General features: G+C 54.0%; 41 non-coding genes across 41 annotated transcripts; 9 read left to right on the top strand and 32 right to left on the bottom strand.

Annotated features, from left to right (window-relative positions):
• The first annotated feature begins 25 nt into the window (after window positions 1-25).
• Window positions 26-97, top strand: Trnag-ucc (transfer RNA glycine (anticodon UCC)). Its single transcript has one exon. It is a non-coding gene; the product is annotated as a tRNA-Gly (tRNA).
• A 582-nt stretch (window positions 98-679) lies between these two features.
• On the bottom strand, window positions 680-753 carry Trnai-aau (transfer RNA isoleucine (anticodon AAU)). Its single transcript has one exon. It is a non-coding gene; the product is annotated as a tRNA-Ile (tRNA).
• Window positions 754-953: 200 nt separating this feature from the next.
• Trnae-uuc (transfer RNA glutamic acid (anticodon UUC)) lies at window positions 954-1,025 on the bottom strand. The gene has a single exon. It is a non-coding gene; the product is annotated as a tRNA-Glu (tRNA).
• A 305-nt stretch (window positions 1,026-1,330) lies between these two features.
• On the bottom strand, window positions 1,331-1,403 carry Trnam-cau (transfer RNA methionine (anticodon CAU)). Its single transcript has one exon. It is a non-coding gene; the product is annotated as a tRNA-Met (tRNA).
• Window positions 1,404-1,564: 161 nt separating this feature from the next.
• Trnag-gcc (transfer RNA glycine (anticodon GCC)) lies at window positions 1,565-1,635 on the bottom strand. Its single transcript has one exon. It is a non-coding gene; the product is annotated as a tRNA-Gly (tRNA).
• A 355-nt stretch (window positions 1,636-1,990) lies between these two features.
• Trnag-ucc (transfer RNA glycine (anticodon UCC)) lies at window positions 1,991-2,062 on the top strand. Its single transcript has one exon. It is a non-coding gene; the product is annotated as a tRNA-Gly (tRNA).
• Window positions 2,063-2,645: 583 nt separating this feature from the next.
• On the bottom strand, window positions 2,646-2,719 carry Trnai-aau (transfer RNA isoleucine (anticodon AAU)). The gene has a single exon. It is a non-coding gene; the product is annotated as a tRNA-Ile (tRNA).
• Window positions 2,720-2,919: 200 nt separating this feature from the next.
• On the bottom strand, window positions 2,920-2,991 carry Trnae-uuc (transfer RNA glutamic acid (anticodon UUC)). Its single transcript has one exon. It is a non-coding gene; the product is annotated as a tRNA-Glu (tRNA).
• Window positions 2,992-3,296: 305 nt separating this feature from the next.
• Window positions 3,297-3,369, bottom strand: Trnam-cau (transfer RNA methionine (anticodon CAU)). Its single transcript has one exon. It is a non-coding gene; the product is annotated as a tRNA-Met (tRNA).
• A 161-nt stretch (window positions 3,370-3,530) lies between these two features.
• Trnag-gcc (transfer RNA glycine (anticodon GCC)) lies at window positions 3,531-3,601 on the bottom strand. Its single transcript has one exon. It is a non-coding gene; the product is annotated as a tRNA-Gly (tRNA).
• Window positions 3,602-3,951: 350 nt separating this feature from the next.
• Window positions 3,952-4,023, top strand: Trnag-ucc (transfer RNA glycine (anticodon UCC)). Its single transcript has one exon. It is a non-coding gene; the product is annotated as a tRNA-Gly (tRNA).
• Window positions 4,024-4,605: 582 nt separating this feature from the next.
• Window positions 4,606-4,679, bottom strand: Trnai-aau (transfer RNA isoleucine (anticodon AAU)). Its single transcript has one exon. It is a non-coding gene; the product is annotated as a tRNA-Ile (tRNA).
• Window positions 4,680-4,879: 200 nt separating this feature from the next.
• Trnae-uuc (transfer RNA glutamic acid (anticodon UUC)) lies at window positions 4,880-4,951 on the bottom strand. Its single transcript has one exon. It is a non-coding gene; the product is annotated as a tRNA-Glu (tRNA).
• A 305-nt stretch (window positions 4,952-5,256) lies between these two features.
• On the bottom strand, window positions 5,257-5,329 carry Trnam-cau (transfer RNA methionine (anticodon CAU)). Its single transcript has one exon. It is a non-coding gene; the product is annotated as a tRNA-Met (tRNA).
• A 161-nt stretch (window positions 5,330-5,490) lies between these two features.
• On the bottom strand, window positions 5,491-5,561 carry Trnag-gcc (transfer RNA glycine (anticodon GCC)). Its single transcript has one exon. It is a non-coding gene; the product is annotated as a tRNA-Gly (tRNA).
• Window positions 5,562-5,911: 350 nt separating this feature from the next.
• Window positions 5,912-5,983, top strand: Trnag-ucc (transfer RNA glycine (anticodon UCC)). Its single transcript has one exon. It is a non-coding gene; the product is annotated as a tRNA-Gly (tRNA).
• Window positions 5,984-6,565: 582 nt separating this feature from the next.
• On the bottom strand, window positions 6,566-6,639 carry Trnai-aau (transfer RNA isoleucine (anticodon AAU)). Its single transcript has one exon. It is a non-coding gene; the product is annotated as a tRNA-Ile (tRNA).
• Window positions 6,640-6,839: 200 nt separating this feature from the next.
• Window positions 6,840-6,911, bottom strand: Trnae-uuc (transfer RNA glutamic acid (anticodon UUC)). Its single transcript has one exon. It is a non-coding gene; the product is annotated as a tRNA-Glu (tRNA).
• Window positions 6,912-7,216: 305 nt separating this feature from the next.
• On the bottom strand, window positions 7,217-7,289 carry Trnam-cau (transfer RNA methionine (anticodon CAU)). Its single transcript has one exon. It is a non-coding gene; the product is annotated as a tRNA-Met (tRNA).
• Window positions 7,290-7,450: 161 nt separating this feature from the next.
• Window positions 7,451-7,521, bottom strand: Trnag-gcc (transfer RNA glycine (anticodon GCC)). Its single transcript has one exon. It is a non-coding gene; the product is annotated as a tRNA-Gly (tRNA).
• Window positions 7,522-7,871: 350 nt separating this feature from the next.
• On the top strand, window positions 7,872-7,943 carry Trnag-ucc (transfer RNA glycine (anticodon UCC)). Its single transcript has one exon. It is a non-coding gene; the product is annotated as a tRNA-Gly (tRNA).
• A 582-nt stretch (window positions 7,944-8,525) lies between these two features.
• Window positions 8,526-8,599, bottom strand: Trnai-aau (transfer RNA isoleucine (anticodon AAU)). Its single transcript has one exon. It is a non-coding gene; the product is annotated as a tRNA-Ile (tRNA).
• A 200-nt stretch (window positions 8,600-8,799) lies between these two features.
• Window positions 8,800-8,871, bottom strand: Trnae-uuc (transfer RNA glutamic acid (anticodon UUC)). The gene has a single exon. It is a non-coding gene; the product is annotated as a tRNA-Glu (tRNA).
• A 305-nt stretch (window positions 8,872-9,176) lies between these two features.
• Trnam-cau (transfer RNA methionine (anticodon CAU)) lies at window positions 9,177-9,249 on the bottom strand. The gene has a single exon. It is a non-coding gene; the product is annotated as a tRNA-Met (tRNA).
• Window positions 9,250-9,410: 161 nt separating this feature from the next.
• On the bottom strand, window positions 9,411-9,481 carry Trnag-gcc (transfer RNA glycine (anticodon GCC)). The gene has a single exon. It is a non-coding gene; the product is annotated as a tRNA-Gly (tRNA).
• A 350-nt stretch (window positions 9,482-9,831) lies between these two features.
• Trnag-ucc (transfer RNA glycine (anticodon UCC)) lies at window positions 9,832-9,903 on the top strand. Its single transcript has one exon. It is a non-coding gene; the product is annotated as a tRNA-Gly (tRNA).
• A 582-nt stretch (window positions 9,904-10,485) lies between these two features.
• Trnai-aau (transfer RNA isoleucine (anticodon AAU)) lies at window positions 10,486-10,559 on the bottom strand. Its single transcript has one exon. It is a non-coding gene; the product is annotated as a tRNA-Ile (tRNA).
• Window positions 10,560-10,759: 200 nt separating this feature from the next.
• Window positions 10,760-10,831, bottom strand: Trnae-uuc (transfer RNA glutamic acid (anticodon UUC)). The gene has a single exon. It is a non-coding gene; the product is annotated as a tRNA-Glu (tRNA).
• Window positions 10,832-11,136: 305 nt separating this feature from the next.
• On the bottom strand, window positions 11,137-11,209 carry Trnam-cau (transfer RNA methionine (anticodon CAU)). Its single transcript has one exon. It is a non-coding gene; the product is annotated as a tRNA-Met (tRNA).
• A 161-nt stretch (window positions 11,210-11,370) lies between these two features.
• On the bottom strand, window positions 11,371-11,441 carry Trnag-gcc (transfer RNA glycine (anticodon GCC)). The gene has a single exon. It is a non-coding gene; the product is annotated as a tRNA-Gly (tRNA).
• A 350-nt stretch (window positions 11,442-11,791) lies between these two features.
• On the top strand, window positions 11,792-11,863 carry Trnag-ucc (transfer RNA glycine (anticodon UCC)). Its single transcript has one exon. It is a non-coding gene; the product is annotated as a tRNA-Gly (tRNA).
• Window positions 11,864-12,445: 582 nt separating this feature from the next.
• Window positions 12,446-12,519, bottom strand: Trnai-aau (transfer RNA isoleucine (anticodon AAU)). Its single transcript has one exon. It is a non-coding gene; the product is annotated as a tRNA-Ile (tRNA).
• A 200-nt stretch (window positions 12,520-12,719) lies between these two features.
• Window positions 12,720-12,791, bottom strand: Trnae-uuc (transfer RNA glutamic acid (anticodon UUC)). The gene has a single exon. It is a non-coding gene; the product is annotated as a tRNA-Glu (tRNA).
• A 305-nt stretch (window positions 12,792-13,096) lies between these two features.
• Trnam-cau (transfer RNA methionine (anticodon CAU)) lies at window positions 13,097-13,169 on the bottom strand. The gene has a single exon. It is a non-coding gene; the product is annotated as a tRNA-Met (tRNA).
• Window positions 13,170-13,330: 161 nt separating this feature from the next.
• Window positions 13,331-13,401, bottom strand: Trnag-gcc (transfer RNA glycine (anticodon GCC)). Its single transcript has one exon. It is a non-coding gene; the product is annotated as a tRNA-Gly (tRNA).
• A 350-nt stretch (window positions 13,402-13,751) lies between these two features.
• Window positions 13,752-13,823, top strand: Trnag-ucc (transfer RNA glycine (anticodon UCC)). The gene has a single exon. It is a non-coding gene; the product is annotated as a tRNA-Gly (tRNA).
• A 582-nt stretch (window positions 13,824-14,405) lies between these two features.
• On the bottom strand, window positions 14,406-14,479 carry Trnai-aau (transfer RNA isoleucine (anticodon AAU)). Its single transcript has one exon. It is a non-coding gene; the product is annotated as a tRNA-Ile (tRNA).
• A 200-nt stretch (window positions 14,480-14,679) lies between these two features.
• Window positions 14,680-14,751, bottom strand: Trnae-uuc (transfer RNA glutamic acid (anticodon UUC)). The gene has a single exon. It is a non-coding gene; the product is annotated as a tRNA-Glu (tRNA).
• A 305-nt stretch (window positions 14,752-15,056) lies between these two features.
• Window positions 15,057-15,129, bottom strand: Trnam-cau (transfer RNA methionine (anticodon CAU)). The gene has a single exon. It is a non-coding gene; the product is annotated as a tRNA-Met (tRNA).
• A 161-nt stretch (window positions 15,130-15,290) lies between these two features.
• Trnag-gcc (transfer RNA glycine (anticodon GCC)) lies at window positions 15,291-15,361 on the bottom strand. The gene has a single exon. It is a non-coding gene; the product is annotated as a tRNA-Gly (tRNA).
• A 355-nt stretch (window positions 15,362-15,716) lies between these two features.
• Trnag-ucc (transfer RNA glycine (anticodon UCC)) lies at window positions 15,717-15,788 on the top strand. Its single transcript has one exon. It is a non-coding gene; the product is annotated as a tRNA-Gly (tRNA).
• Window positions 15,789-16,210: the final 422 nt, after the last annotated feature.

Here is a 16,210-nt window from a genome sequence, read left to right as displayed (position 1 = left end):
GCGCGGCGTCGGGGCGCTCGCTTGTGCGGTGGTGGTGTAATGGTCAGCATAGTTGCCTTCCAAGCAGTTGATCCGGGTTCGATTCCCGGCCACCGCAGCAGGCTTTTAATTTCGCGTATGAGTACTTTTGCCGCGCGCTCTTAAATTATTGTTTTTTCCCCCCTCTTACTCGCTGCATACCAGCCCTTAGTGTGTCTCGACTTGTCTCGACTTTGCTCAGCTGACGCGAGAGCTGACGCTCTCAAATCGGCCTATATCAAAACGACAAGCACGATAAACGACTGAGAGAGGGTAGGAGAGGCGAGGCGATGGACACACAGCACGCCCCTTCATTTCACGGTGGCGTCTCCCTGACCGAATCGGGCTGTAGCTCCGAAAAGAAAAATAGGAAGTAAAACTGCCAATAGTACCCTGTGTTCCCATGCGCTCACCCGCCCAAGTACTGACAAGGGCCAAAGTTGTTACGCATCGGCAATCAGACATTTTCTTTCATTTTCTCTTCATCGGTTGAGAACCAGTGTATTCAAAATATTATGCCCATTGCCGAGTGAATGCTGTAGCGCTTCCCGACAAGTCGGGTTCGGATCCTCTGTCAACTTCCACGCATGGTGATGATCTTTTGGTCATCACACTCGCCAGCTGAAATCGGCGCTGCCTTTTCGTAGTAGTAAAAGAGTAGTGGCCCGTGGGGGGATCGAACCCGCGACCTTCGCGTTATTAGCACGACGCTCTAACCAACTGAGCTAACGGGCCTCGGCAGATGCAGTTGCTCAGCCCTAAACTGGAAACAGCTGGCATGAAGCCATACACCATTTCTATGGTCGTCGTGTGTCTGCTTCCCTAGTCTATATTCTGCTGACGGTCACGAAACAGTAGCTATATTGCGAGCAGGACGGGAAACGGCCGCTCGGACAGCTCAAACTTGTCACGATTCGTGTGGAAAAAAAATTCCGTTCCGGTACCGGGAATCGAACCCGGGCCTCCTGGGTGAAAGCCAGGTATCCTAGCCACTAGACCACACCGGGTGTGGTCGTTCCATTGGACCGTTCGTACGGTCGCTTGTCGCACTTCGTGTCGAGTGCCACGTCGGCGCCCTTCTCTCTTTGCGAGCATCTTTGCACATACTGACTGGCAAGGCGCGCACCTCAAACGTCGCAGAGCAATGCTTTTGGCTTCATGCTGTGCTGGGAGAAGAGGAAAAGGGAAGCTGTAAGTAGCAATAAGAGGAAGTAAACATTTTCCCGCTGAAGCGTTGAAACGTTGTGGATAACAAACAAGAAATACGTTGGCGCCCCAGCAACAGCACCACCATCAGTCACAGAAAATTAAATGCCCCGGGTGAGGATCGAACTCACGACCTTAAGATTATGAGACTTACGCGCTGCCTACTGCGCTACCGAGGCACGGGTGAACCGTTTCTCCTGGAAACTGGGTAAGTTGCGTACCCAATATTAGACGTAGAAACACTGTTCTTCCTGGATAACGTGTTCTGTTGCTACAATTTCATTGCCGGCCCAGTTGATTGCGGTGTTGCGGCAGCATTATCGCGGGAAAAGCAAAATGATGCATCGGCCGGGAATCGAACCCGGGCCGCCCGCGTGGCAGGCGAGCATTCTACCACTGAACCACCGATGCTCGGGCCAGCGGTAACTTCACGCTGCTTCCCGAGCAGATGTCTCAAGGGAAAGTGGGGCTGCCGTCAAGCGCCGTAGCATTCTGTGCGGAAGACGCTGCAGACGCTGAATCCTGCACTGCACTGCACTGCACTGCACTGCTGAAAAATGCCGCCAGAACGCGGTCCTCTGCGTACTCTTGCGTCGCCGGCGCCGACTCTTGCCAAAGGATGCGAAGTGTGCGTGGATACGCCGTCCGAATGCAACTGGATGTGTTCCCCTAGCCTACCTCGAAATGCGCCTGCAGGTACGATCACCTTCGGCCGCTGCCGACAGGCGGGAAGCCGACACCGCGCGGCGTCGGGGCGCTCGCTTGTGCGGTGGTGGTGTAATGGTCAGCATAGTTGCCTTCCAAGCAGTTGATCCGGGTTCGATTCCCGGCCACCGCAGCAGGCTTTTAATTTCGCGTATGAGTACTTTTGCCGCGCGCTCTTAAATTATTGTTTTTTCCCCCCTCTTACTCGCTGCATACCAGCCCTTAGTGTGTCTCGACTTGTCTCGACTTTGCTCAGCTGACGCGAGAGCTGACGCTCTCAAATCGGCCTATATCAAAACGACAAGCACGATAAACGACTGAGAGAGGGGAGGAGAGGCGAGGCGATGGACACACAGCACGCCCCCTTCATTTCACGGTGGCGTCTCCCTGACCGAATCGGGCTGTAGCTCCGAAAAGAAAAATAGGAAGTAAAACTGCCAATAGTACCCTGTGTTCCCATGCGCTCACCCGCCCAAGTACTGACAAGGGCCAAAGTTGTTACGCATCGGCAATCAGACATTTTCTTTCATTTTCTCTTCATCGGTTGAGAACCAGTGTATTCAAAATATTATGCCCATTGCCGAGTGAATGCTGTAGCGCTTCCCGACAAGTCGGGTTCGGATCCTCTGTCAACTTCCACGCATGGTGATGATCTTTTGGTCATCACACTCGCCAGCTGAAATCGGCGCTGCCTTTTCGTAGTAGTAAAAGAGTAGTGGCCCGTGGGGGGATCGAACCCGCGACCTTCGCGTTATTAGCACGACGCTCTAACCAACTGAGCTAACGGGCCTCGGCAGATGCAGTTGCTCAGCCCTAAACTGGAAACAGCTGGCATGAAGCCATACACCATTTCTATGGTCGTCGTGTGTCTGCTTCCCTAGTCTATATTCTGCTGACGGTCACGAAACAGTAGCTATATTGCGAGCAGGACGGGAAACGGCCGCTCGGACAGCTCAAACTTGTCACGATTCGTGTGGAAAAAAAATTCCGTTCCGGTACCGGGAATCGAACCCGGGCCTCCTGGGTGAAAGCCAGGTATCCTAGCCACTAGACCACACCGGATGTGGCCGTTCCATTGGACCGTTCGTACGGTCGCTTGTCGCACTTCGTGTCGAGTGCCACGTCGGCGCCCTTCTCTCTTTGCGAGCATCTTTGCACATACTGACTGGCAAGGCGCGCACCTCAAACGTCGCAGAGCAATGCTTTTGGCTTCATGCTGTGCTGGGAGAAGAGGAAAAGGGAAGCTGTAAGTAGCAATAAGAGGAAGTAAACATTTTCCCGCTGAAGCGTTGAAACGTTGTGGATAACAAACAAGAAATACGTTGGCGCCCCAGCAACAGCACCACCATCAGTCACAGAAAATTAAATGCCCCGGGTGAGGATCGAACTCACGACCTTAAGATTATGAGACTTACGCGCTGCCTACTGCGCTACCGAGGCACGGGTGAACCGTTTCTCCTGGAAACTGGGTAAGTTGCGTACCCAATATTAGACGTAGAAACACTGTTCTTCCTGGATAACGTGTTCTGTTGCTACAATTTCATTGCCGGCCCAGTTGATTGCGGTGTTGCGGCAGCATTATCGCGGGAAAAGCAAAATGATGCATCGGCCGGGAATCGAACCCGGGCCGCCCGCGTGGCAGGCGAGCATTCTACCACTGAACCACCGATGCTCGGGCCAGCGGTAACTTCACGCTGCTTCCCGAGCAGATGTCTCAAGGGAAAGTGGGGCTGCCGTCAAGCGCCGTAGCATTCTGTGCGGAAGACGCTGCAGACGCTGAATCCTGCACTGCACTGCACTGCACTGCTGAAAAATGCCGCCAGAACGCGGTCCTCTGCGTACTCTTGCGTCGCCGGCGCCGACTCTTGCCAAAGGATGCGAAGTGTGCGTGGATACGCCGTCCGAATGCAACTGGATGTGTTCCCCTAGCCTACCTCGAAATGCGCCTGCAGGTACGATCACCTTCGGCCGCTGCCGACAGGCGGGAAGCCGACACCGCGCGGCGTCGGGGCGCTCGCTTGTGCGGTGGTGGTGTAATGGTCAGCATAGTTGCCTTCCAAGCAGTTGATCCGGGTTCGATTCCCGGCCACCGCAGCAGGCTTTTAATTTCGCGTATGAGTACTTTTGCCGCGCGCTCTTAAATTATTGTTTTTTCCCCCCTCTTACTCGCTGCATACCAGCCCTTAGTGTGTCTCGACTTGTCTCGACTTTGCTCAGCTGACGCGAGAGCTGACGCTCTCAAATCGGCCTATATCAAAACGACAAGCACGATAAACGACTGAGAGAGGGGAGGAGAGGCGAGGCGATGGACACACAGCACGCCCCTTCATTTCACGGTGGCGTCTCCCTGACCGAATCGGGCTGTAGCTCCGAAAAGAAAAATAGGAAGTAAAACTGCCAATAGTACCCTGTGTTCCCATGCGCTCACCCGCCCAAGTACTGACAAGGGCCAAAGTTGTTACGCATCGGCAATCAGACATTTTCTTTCATTTTCTCTTCATCGGTTGAGAACCAGTGTATTCAAAATATTATGCCCATTGCCGAGTGAATGCTGTAGCGCTTCCCGACAAGTCGGGTTCGGATCCTCTGTCAACTTCCACGCATGGTGATGATCTTTTGGTCATCACACTCGCCAGCTGAAATCGGCGCTGCCTTTTCGTAGTAGTAAAAGAGTAGTGGCCCGTGGGGGGATCGAACCCGCGACCTTCGCGTTATTAGCACGACGCTCTAACCAACTGAGCTAACGGGCCTCGGCAGATGCAGTTGCTCAGCCCTAAACTGGAAACAGCTGGCATGAAGCCATACACCATTTCTATGGTCGTCGTGTGTCTGCTTCCCTAGTCTATATTCTGCTGACGGTCACGAAACAGTAGCTATATTGCGAGCAGGACGGGAAACGGCCGCTCGGACAGCTCAAACTTGTCACGATTCGTGTGGAAAAAAAATTCCGTTCCGGTACCGGGAATCGAACCCGGGCCTCCTGGGTGAAAGCCAGGTATCCTAGCCACTAGACCACACCGGATGTGGCCGTTCCATTGGACCGTTCGTACGGTCGCTTGTCGCACTTCGTGTCGAGTGCCACGTCGGCGCCCTTCTCTCTTTGCGAGCATCTTTGCACATACTGACTGGCAAGGCGCGCACCTCAAACGTCGCAGAGCAATGCTTTTGGCTTCATGCTGTGCTGGGAGAAGAGGAAAAGGGAAGCTGTAAGTAGCAATAAGAGGAAGTAAACATTTTCCCGCTGAAGCGTTGAAACGTTGTGGATAACAAACAAGAAATACGTTGGCGCCCCAGCAACAGCACCACCATCAGTCACAGAAAATTAAATGCCCCGGGTGAGGATCGAACTCACGACCTTAAGATTATGAGACTTACGCGCTGCCTACTGCGCTACCGAGGCACGGGTGAACCGTTTCTCCTGGAAACTGGGTAAGTTGCGTACCCAATATTAGACGTAGAAACACTGTTCTTCCTGGATAACGTGTTCTGTTGCTACAATTTCATTGCCGGCCCAGTTGATTGCGGTGTTGCGGCAGCATTATCGCGGGAAAAGCAAAATGATGCATCGGCCGGGAATCGAACCCGGGCCGCCCGCGTGGCAGGCGAGCATTCTACCACTGAACCACCGATGCTCGGGCCAGCGGTAACTTCACGCTGCTTCCCGAGCAGATGTCTCAAGGGAAAGTGGGGCTGCCGTCAAGCGCCGTAGCATTCTGTGCGGAAGACGCTGCAGACGCTGAATCCTGCACTGCACTGCACTGCACTGCTGAAAAATGCCGCCAGAACGCGGTCCTCTGCGTACTCTTGCGTCGCCGGCGCCGACTCTTGCCAAAGGATGCGAAGTGTGCGTGGATACGCCGTCCGAATGCAACTGGATGTGTTCCCCTAGCCTACCTCGAAATGCGCCTGCAGGTACGATCACCTTCGGCCGCTGCCGACAGGCGGGAAGCCGACACCGCGCGGCGTCGGGGCGCTCGCTTGTGCGGTGGTGGTGTAATGGTCAGCATAGTTGCCTTCCAAGCAGTTGATCCGGGTTCGATTCCCGGCCACCGCAGCAGGCTTTTAATTTCGCGTATGAGTACTTTTGCCGCGCGCTCTTAAATTATTGTTTTTTCCCCCCTCTTACTCGCTGCATACCAGCCCTTAGTGTGTCTCGACTTGTCTCGACTTTGCTCAGCTGACGCGAGAGCTGACGCTCTCAAATCGGCCTATATCAAAACGACAAGCACGATAAACGACTGAGAGAGGGGAGGAGAGGCGAGGCGATGGACACACAGCACGCCCCTTCATTTCACGGTGGCGTCTCCCTGACCGAATCGGGCTGTAGCTCCGAAAAGAAAAATAGGAAGTAAAACTGCCAATAGTACCCTGTGTTCCCATGCGCTCACCCGCCCAAGTACTGACAAGGGCCAAAGTTGTTACGCATCGGCAATCAGACATTTTCTTTCATTTTCTCTTCATCGGTTGAGAACCAGTGTATTCAAAATATTATGCCCATTGCCGAGTGAATGCTGTAGCGCTTCCCGACAAGTCGGGTTCGGATCCTCTGTCAACTTCCACGCATGGTGATGATCTTTTGGTCATCACACTCGCCAGCTGAAATCGGCGCTGCCTTTTCGTAGTAGTAAAAGAGTAGTGGCCCGTGGGGGGATCGAACCCGCGACCTTCGCGTTATTAGCACGACGCTCTAACCAACTGAGCTAACGGGCCTCGGCAGATGCAGATGCTCAGCCCTAAACTGGAAACAGCTGGCATGAAGCCATACACCATTTCTATGGTCGTCGTGTGTCTGCTTCCCTAGTCTATATTCTGCTGACGGTCACGAAACAGTAGCTATATTGCGAGCAGGACGGGAAACGGCCGCTCGGACAGCTCAAACTTGTCACGATTCGTGTGGAAAAAAAATTCCGTTCCGGTACCGGGAATCGAACCCGGGCCTCCTGGGTGAAAGCCAGGTATCCTAGCCACTAGACCACACCGGATGTGGCCGTTCCATTGGACCGTTCGTACGGTCGCTTGTCGCACTTCGTGTCGAGTGCCACGTCGGCGCCCTTCTCTCTTTGCGAGCATCTTTGCACATACTGACTGGCAAGGCGCGCACCTCAAACGTCGCAGAGCAATGCTTTTGGCTTCATGCTGTGCTGGGAGAAGAGGAAAAGGGAAGCTGTAAGTAGCAATAAGAGGAAGTAAACATTTTCCCGCTGAAGCGTTGAAACGTTGTGGATAACAAACAAGAAATACGTTGGCGCCCCAGCAACAGCACCACCATCAGTCACAGAAAATTAAATGCCCCGGGTGAGGATCGAACTCACGACCTTAAGATTATGAGACTTACGCGCTGCCTACTGCGCTACCGAGGCACGGGTGAACCGTTTCTCCTGGAAACTGGGTAAGTTGCGTACCCAATATTAGACGTAGAAACACTGTTCTTCCTGGATAACGTGTTCTGTTGCTACAATTTCATTGCCGGCCCAGTTGATTGCGGTGTTGCGGCAGCATTATCGCGGGAAAAGCAAAATGATGCATCGGCCGGGAATCGAACCCGGGCCGCCCGCGTGGCAGGCGAGCATTCTACCACTGAACCACCGATGCTCGGGCCAGCGGTAACTTCACGCTGCTTCCCGAGCAGATGTCTCAAGGGAAAGTGGGGCTGCCGTCAAGCGCCGTAGCATTCTGTGCGGAAGACGCTGCAGACGCTGAATCCTGCACTGCACTGCACTGCACTGCTGAAAAATGCCGCCAGAACGCGGTCCTCTGCGTACTCTTGCGTCGCCGGCGCCGACTCTTGCCAAAGGATGCGAAGTGTGCGTGGATACGCCGTCCGAATGCAACTGGATGTGTTCCCCTAGCCTACCTCGAAATGCGCCTGCAGGTACGATCACCTTCGGCCGCTGCCGACAGGCGGGAAGCTGACACCGCGCGGCGTCGGGGCGCTCGCTTGTGCGGTGGTGGTGTAATGGTCAGCATAGTTGCCTTCCAAGCAGTTGATCCGGGTTCGATTCCCGGCCACCGCAGCAGGCTTTTAATTTCGCGTATGAGTACTTTTGCCGCGCGCTCTTAAATTATTGTTTTTTCCCCCCTCTTACTCGCTGCATACCAGCCCTTAGTGTGTCTCGACTTGTCTCGACTTTGCTCAGCTGACGCGAGAGCTGACGCTCTCAAATCGGCCTATATCAAAACGACAAGCACGATAAACGACTGAGAGAGGGGAGGAGAGGCGAGGCGATGGACACACAGCACGCCCCTTCATTTCACGGTGGCGTCTCCCTGACCGAATCGGGCTGTAGCTCCGAAAAGAAAAATAGGAAGTAAAACTGCCAATAGTACCCTGTGTTCCCATGCGCTCACCCGCCCAAGTACTGACAAGGGCCAAAGTTGTTACGCATCGGCAATCAGACATTTTCTTTCATTTTCTCTTCATCGGTTGAGAACCAGTGTATTCAAAATATTATGCCCATTGCCGAGTGAATGCTGTAGCGCTTCCCGACAAGTCGGGTTCGGATCCTCTGTCAACTTCCACGCATGGTGATGATCTTTTGGTCATCACACTCGCCAGCTGAAATCGGCGCTGCCTTTTCGTAGTAGTAAAAGAGTAGTGGCCCGTGGGGGGATCGAACCCGCGACCTTCGCGTTATTAGCACGACGCTCTAACCAACTGAGCTAACGGGCCTCGGCAGATGCAGTTGCTCAGCCCTAAACTGGAAACAGCTGGCATGAAGCCATACACCATTTCTATGGTCGTCGTGTGTCTGCTTCCCTAGTCTATATTCTGCTGACGGTCACGAAACAGTAGCTATATTGCGAGCAGGACGGGAAACGGCCGCTCGGACAGCTCAAACTTGTCACGATTCGTGTGGAAAAAAAATTCCGTTCCGGTACCGGGAATCGAACCCGGGCCTCCTGGGTGAAAGCCAGGTATCCTAGCCACTAGACCACACCGGATGTGGCCGTTCCATTGGACCGTTCGTACGGTCGCTTGTCGCACTTCGTGTCGAGTGCCACGTCGGCGCCCTTCTCTCTTTGCGAGCATCTTTGCACATACTGACTGGCAAGGCGCGCACCTCAAACGTCGCAGAGCAATGCTTTTGGCTTCATGCTGTGCTGGGAGAAGAGGAAAAGGGAAGCTGTAAGTAGCAATAAGAGGAAGTAAACATTTTCCCGCTGAAGCGTTGAAACGTTGTGGATAACAAACAAGAAATACGTTGGCGCCCCAGCAACAGCACCACCATCAGTCACAGAAAATTAAATGCCCCGGGTGAGGATCGAACTCACGACCTTAAGATTATGAGACTTACGCGCTGCCTACTGCGCTACCGAGGCACGGGTGAACCGTTTCTCCTGGAAACTGGGTAAGTTGCGTACCCAATATTAGACGTAGAAACACTGTTCTTCCTGGATAACGTGTTCTGTTGCTACAATTTCATTGCCGGCCCAGTTGATTGCGGTGTTGCGGCAGCATTATCGCGGGAAAAGCAAAATGATGCATCGGCCGGGAATCGAACCCGGGCCGCCCGCGTGGCAGGCGAGCATTCTACCACTGAACCACCGATGCTCGGGCCAGCGGTAACTTCACGCTGCTTCCCGAGCAGATGTCTCAAGGGAAAGTGGGGCTGCCGTCAAGCGCCGTAGCATTCTGTGCGGAAGACGCTGCAGACGCTGAATCCTGCACTGCACTGCACTGCACTGCTGAAAAATGCCGCCAGAACGCGGTCCTCTGCGTACTCTTGCGTCGCCGGCGCCGACTCTTGCCAAAGGATGCGAAGTGTGCGTGGATACGCCGTCCGAATGCAACTGGATGTGTTCCCCTAGCCTACCTCGAAATGCGCCTGCAGGTACGATCACCTTCGGCCGCTGCCGACAGGCGGGAAGCCGACACCGCGCGGCGTCGGGGCGCTCGCTTGTGCGGTGGTGGTGTAATGGTCAGCATAGTTGCCTTCCAAGCAGTTGATCCGGGTTCGATTCCCGGCCACCGCAGCAGGCTTTTAATTTCGCGTATGAGTACTTTTGCCGCGCGCTCTTAAATTATTGTTTTTTCCCCCCTCTTACTCGCTGCATACCAGCCCTTAGTGTGTCTCGACTTGTCTCGACTTTGCTCAGCTGACGCGAGAGCTGACGCTCTCAAATCGGCCTATATCAAAACGACAAGCACGATAAACGACTGAGAGAGGGGAGGAGAGGCGAGGCGATGGACACACAGCACGCCCCTTCATTTCACGGTGGCGTCTCCCTGACCGAATCGGGCTGTAGCTCCGAAAAGAAAAATAGGAAGTAAAACTGCCAATAGTACCCTGTGTTCCCATGCGCTCACCCGCCCAAGTACTGACAAGGGCCAAAGTTGTTACGCATCGGCAATCAGACATTTTCTTTCATTTTCTCTTCATCGGTTGAGAACCAGTGTATTCAAAATATTATGCCCATTGCCGAGTGAATGCTGTAGCGCTTCCCGACAAGTCGGGTTCGGATCCTCTGTCAACTTCCACGCATGGTGATGATCTTTTGGTCATCACACTCGCCAGCTGAAATCGGCGCTGCCTTTTCGTAGTAGTAAAAGAGTAGTGGCCCGTGGGGGGATCGAACCCGCGACCTTCGCGTTATTAGCACGACGCTCTAACCAACTGAGCTAACGGGCCTCGGCAGATGCAGATGCTCAGCCCTAAACTGGAAACAGCTGGCATGAAGCCATACACCATTTCTATGGTCGTCGTGTGTCTGCTTCCCTAGTCTATATTCTGCTGACGGTCACGAAACAGTAGCTATATTGCGAGCAGGACGGGAAACGGCCGCTCGGACAGCTCAAACTTGTCACGATTCGTGTGGAAAAAAAATTCCGTTCCGGTACCGGGAATCGAACCCGGGCCTCCTGGGTGAAAGCCAGGTATCCTAGCCACTAGACCACACCGGATGTGGCCGTTCCATTGGACCGTTCGTACGGTCGCTTGTCGCACTTCGTGTCGAGTGCCACGTCGGCGCCCTTCTCTCTTTGCGAGCATCTTTGCACATACTGACTGGCAAGGCGCGCACCTCAAACGTCGCAGAGCAATGCTTTTGGCTTCATGCTGTGCTGGGAGAAGAGGAAAAGGGAAGCTGTAAGTAGCAATAAGAGGAAGTAAACATTTTCCCGCTGAAGCGTTGAAACGTTGTGGATAACAAACAAGAAATACGTTGGCGCCCCAGCAACAGCACCACCATCAGTCACAGAAAATTAAATGCCCCGGGTGAGGATCGAACTCACGACCTTAAGATTATGAGACTTACGCGCTGCCTACTGCGCTACCGAGGCACGGGTGAACCGTTTCTCCTGGAAACTGGGTAAGTTGCGTACCCAATATTAGACGTAGAAACACTGTTCTTCCTGGATAACGTGTTCTGTTGCTACAATTTCATTGCCGGCCCAGTTGATTGCGGTGTTGCGGCAGCATTATCGCGGGAAAAGCAAAATGATGCATCGGCCGGGAATCGAACCCGGGCCGCCCGCGTGGCAGGCGAGCATTCTACCACTGAACCACCGATGCTCGGGCCAGCGGTAACTTCACGCTGCTTCCCGAGCAGATGTCTCAAGGGAAAGTGGGGCTGCCGTCAAGCGCCGTAGCATTCTGTGCGGAAGACGCTGCAGACGCTGAATCCTGCACTGCACTGCACTGCACTGCTGAAAAATGCCGCCAGAACGCGGTCCTCTGCGTACTCTTGCGTCGCCGGCGCCGACTCTTGCCAAAGGATGCGAAGTGTGCGTGGATACGCCGTCCGAATGCAACTGGATGTGTTCCCCTAGCCTACCTCGAAATGCGCCTGCAGGTACGATCACCTTCGGCCGCTGCCGACAGGCGGGAAGCTGACACCGCGCGGCGTCGGGGCGCTCGCTTGTGCGGTGGTGGTGTAATGGTCAGCATAGTTGCCTTCCAAGCAGTTGATCCGGGTTCGATTCCCGGCCACCGCAGCAGGCTTTTAATTTCGCGTATGAGTACTTTTGCCGCGCGCTCTTAAATTATTGTTTTTTCCCCCCTCTTACTCGCTGCATACCAGCCCTTAGTGTGTCTCGACTTGTCTCGACTTTGCTCAGCTGACGCGAGAGCTGACGCTCTCAAATCGGCCTATATCAAAACGACAAGCACGATAAACGACTGAGAGAGGGGAGGAGAGGCGAGGCGATGGACACACAGCACGCCCCTTCATTTCACGGTGGCGTCTCCCTGACCGAATCGGGCTGTAGCTCCGAAAAGAAAAATAGGAAGTAAAACTGCCAATAGTACCCTGTGTTCCCATGCGCTCACCCGCCCAAGTACTGACAAGGGCCAAAGTTGTTACGCATCGGCAATCAGACATTTTCTTTCATTTTCTCTTCATCGGTTGAGAACCAGTGTATTCAAAATATTATGCCCATTGCCGAGTGAATGCTGTAGCGCTTCCCGACAAGTCGGGTTCGGATCCTCTGTCAACTTCCACGCATGGTGATGATCTTTTGGTCATCACACTCGCCAGCTGAAATCGGCGCTGCCTTTTCGTAGTAGTAAAAGAGTAGTGGCCCGTGGGGGGATCGAACCCGCGACCTTCGCGTTATTAGCACGACGCTCTAACCAACTGAGCTAACGGGCCTCGGCAGATGCAGTTGCTCAGCCCTAAACTGGAAACAGCTGGCATGAAGCCATACACCATTTCTATGGTCGTCGTGTGTCTGCTTCCCTAGTCTATATTCTGCTGACGGTCACGAAACAGTAGCTATATTGCGAGCAGGACGGGAAACGGCCGCTCGGACAGCTCAAACTTGTCACGATTCGTGTGGAAAAAAAATTCCGTTCCGGTACCGGGAATCGAACCCGGGCCTCCTGGGTGAAAGCCAGGTATCCTAGCCACTAGACCACACCGGATGTGGCCGTTCCATTGGACCGTTCGTACGGTCGCTTGTCGCACTTCGTGTCGAGTGCCACGTCGGCGCCCTTCTCTCTTTGCGAGCATCTTTGCACATACTGACTGGCAAGGCGCGCACCTCAAACGTCGCAGAGCAATGCTTTTGGCTTCATGCTGTGCTGGGAGAAGAGGAAAAGGGAAGCTGTAAGTAGCAATAAGAGGAAGTAAACATTTTCCCGCTGAAGCGTTGAAACGTTGTGGATAACAAACAAGAAATACGTTGGCGCCCCAGCAACAGCACCACCATCAGTCACAGAAAATTAAATGCCCCGGGTGAGGATCGAACTCACGACCTTAAGATTATGAGACTTACGCGCTGCCTACTGCGCTACCGAGGCACGGGTGAACCGTTTCTCCTGGAAACTGGGTAAGTTGCGTACCCAATATTAGACGTAGAAACACTGTTCTTCCTGGATAACGTGTTCTGTTGCTACAATTTCATTGCCGGCCCAGTTGATTGCGGTGTTGCGGCAGCATTATCGCGGGAAAAGCAAAATGATGCATCGGCCGGGAATCGAACCCGGGCCGCCCGCGTGGCAGGCGAGCATTCTACCACTGAACCACCGATGCTCGGGCCAGCGGTAACTTCACGCTGCTTCCCGAGCAGATGTCTCAAGGGAAAGTGGGGCTGCCGTCAAGCGCCGTAGCATTCTGTGCGGAAGACGCTGCAGACGCTGAATCCTGCACTGCACTGCACTGCACTGCTGAAAAATGCCGCCAGAACGCGGTCCTCTGCGTACTCTTGCGTCGCCGGCGCCGACTCTTGCCAAAGGATGCGAAGTGTGCGTGGATACGCCGTCCGAATGCAACTGGATGTGTTCCCCTAGCCTACCTCGAAATGCGCCTGCAGGTACGATCACCTTCGGCCGCTGCCGACAGGCGGGAAGCCGACACCGCGCGGCGTCGGGGCGCTCGCTTGTGCGGTGGTGGTGTAATGGTCAGCATAGTTGCCTTCCAAGCAGTTGATCCGGGTTCGATTCCCGGCCACCGCAGCAGGCTTTTAATTTCGCGTATGAGTACTTTTGCCGCGCGCTCTTAAATTATTGTTTTTTCCCCCCTCTTACTCGCTGCATACCAGCCCTTAGTGTGTCTCGACTTGTCTCGACTTTGCTCAGCTGACGCGAGAGCTGACGCTCTCAAATCGGCCTATATCAAAACGACAAGCACGATAAACGACTGAGAGAGGGGAGGAGAGGCGAGGCGATGGACACACAGCACGCCCCTTCATTTCACGGTGGCGTCTCCCTGACCGAATCGGGCTGTAGCTCCGAAAAGAAAAATAGGAAGTAAAACTGCCAATAGTACCCTGTGTTCCCATGCGCTCACCCGCCCAAGTACTGACAAGGGCCAAAGTTGTTACGCATCGGCAATCAGACATTTTCTTTCATTTTCTCTTCATCGGTTGAGAACCAGTGTATTCAAAATATTATGCCCATTGCCGAGTGAATGCTGTAGCGCTTCCCGACAAGTCGGGTTCGGATCCTCTGTCAACTTCCACGCATGGTGATGATCTTTTGGTCATCACACTCGCCAGCTGAAATCGGCGCTGCCTTTTCGTAGTAGTAAAAGAGTAGTGGCCCGTGGGGGGATCGAACCCGCGACCTTCGCGTTATTAGCACGACGCTCTAACCAACTGAGCTAACGGGCCTCGGCAGATGCAGTTGCTCAGCCCTAAACTGGAAACAGCTGGCATGAAGCCATACACCATTTCTATGGTCGTCGTGTGTCTGCTTCCCTAGTCTATATTCTGCTGACGGTCACGAAACAGTAGCTATATTGCGAGCAGGACGGGAAACGGCCGCTCGGACAGCTCAAACTTGTCACGATTCGTGTGGAAAAAAAATTCCGTTCCGGTACCGGGAATCGAACCCGGGCCTCCTGGGTGAAAGCCAGGTATCCTAGCCACTAGACCACACCGGGTGTGGTCGTTCCATTGGACCGTTCGTACGGTCGCTTGTCGCACTTCGTGTCGAGTGCCACGTCGGCGCCCTTCTCTCTTTGCGAGCATCTTTGCACATACTGACTGGCAAGGCGCGCACCTCAAACGTCGCAGAGCAATGCTTTTGGCTTCATGCTGTGCTGGGAGAAGAGGAAAAGGGAAGCTGTAAGTAGCAATAAGAGGAAGTAAACATTTTCCCGCTGAAGCGTTGAAACGTTGTGGATAACAAACAAGAAATACGTTGGCGCCCCAGCAACAGCACCACCATCAGTCACAGAAAATTAAATGCCCCGGGTGAGGATCGAACTCACGACCTTAAGATTATGAGACTTACGCGCTGCCTACTGCGCTACCGAGGCACGGGTGAACCGTTTCTCCTGGAAACTGGGTAAGTTGCGTACCCAATATTAGACGTAGAAACACTGTTCTTCCTGGATAACGTGTTCTGTTGCTACAATTTCATTGCCGGCCCAGTTGATTGCGGTGTTGCGGCAGCATTATCGCGGGAAAAGCAAAATGATGCATCGGCCGGGAATCGAACCCGGGCCGCCCGCGTGGCAGGCGAGCATTCTACCACTGAACCACCGATGCTCGGGCCAGCGGTAACTTCACGCTGCTTCCCGAGCAGATGTCTCAAGGGAAAGTGGGGCTGCCGTCAAGCGCCGTAGCATTCTGTGCGGAAGACGCTGCAGACGCTGAATCCTGCACTGCACTGCACTGCACTGCACTGCTGAAGAATGCCGCCAGAACGCGGTCCTCTGCGTACTCTTGCGTCGCCGGCGCCGACTCTTGCCAAAGGATGCGAAGTGTGCGTGGATACGCCGTCCGAATGCAACTGGATGTGTTCCCCTAGCCTACCTCGAAATGCGCCTGCAGGTACGATCACCTTCGGCCGCTGCCGACAGGCGGGAAGCCGACACCGCGCGGCGTCGGGGCGCTCGCTTGTGCGGTGGTGGTGTAATGGTCAGCATAGTTGCCTTCCAAGCAGTTGATCCGGGTTCGATTCCCGGCCACCGCAGCAGGCTTTTAATTTCGCGTATGAGTACTTTTGCCGCGCGCTCTTAAATTATTGTTTTTTCCCCCCTCTTACTCGCTGCATACCAGCCCTTAGTGTGTCTCGACTTGTCTCGACTTTGCTCAGCTGACGCGAGAGCTGACGCTCTCAAATCGGCCTATATCAAAACGACAAGCACGATAAACGACTGAGAGAGGGGAGGAGAGGCGAGGCGATGGACACACAGCACGCCCCTTCATTTCACGGTGGCGTCTCCCTGACCGAATCGGGCTGTAGCTCCGAAAAGAAAAATAGGAAGTAAAACTGCCAATAGTACCCTGTGTTCCCATGCGCTCACCCGCCCAAGTACTGACAAGGGCCAAAGTTGTTACGCATCGGCAATCAGACATTTTCTTTCATTTTCTCTTCATCGGTTGAGAACCAGT

The sequence above is a fragment of the Schistocerca cancellata genome, unplaced genomic scaffold (genome assembly GCF_023864275.1).
Source record: "Schistocerca cancellata isolate TAMUIC-IGC-003103 unplaced genomic scaffold, iqSchCanc2.1 HiC_scaffold_320, whole genome shotgun sequence".
In the NCBI taxonomy this organism is placed as follows: domain Eukaryota; kingdom Metazoa; phylum Arthropoda; class Insecta; order Orthoptera; family Acrididae; genus Schistocerca; species Schistocerca cancellata.
The sequence above is the reverse complement of the archived record's forward strand: the minus strand, read 5'-3'. Positions and strand labels throughout refer to the sequence as shown.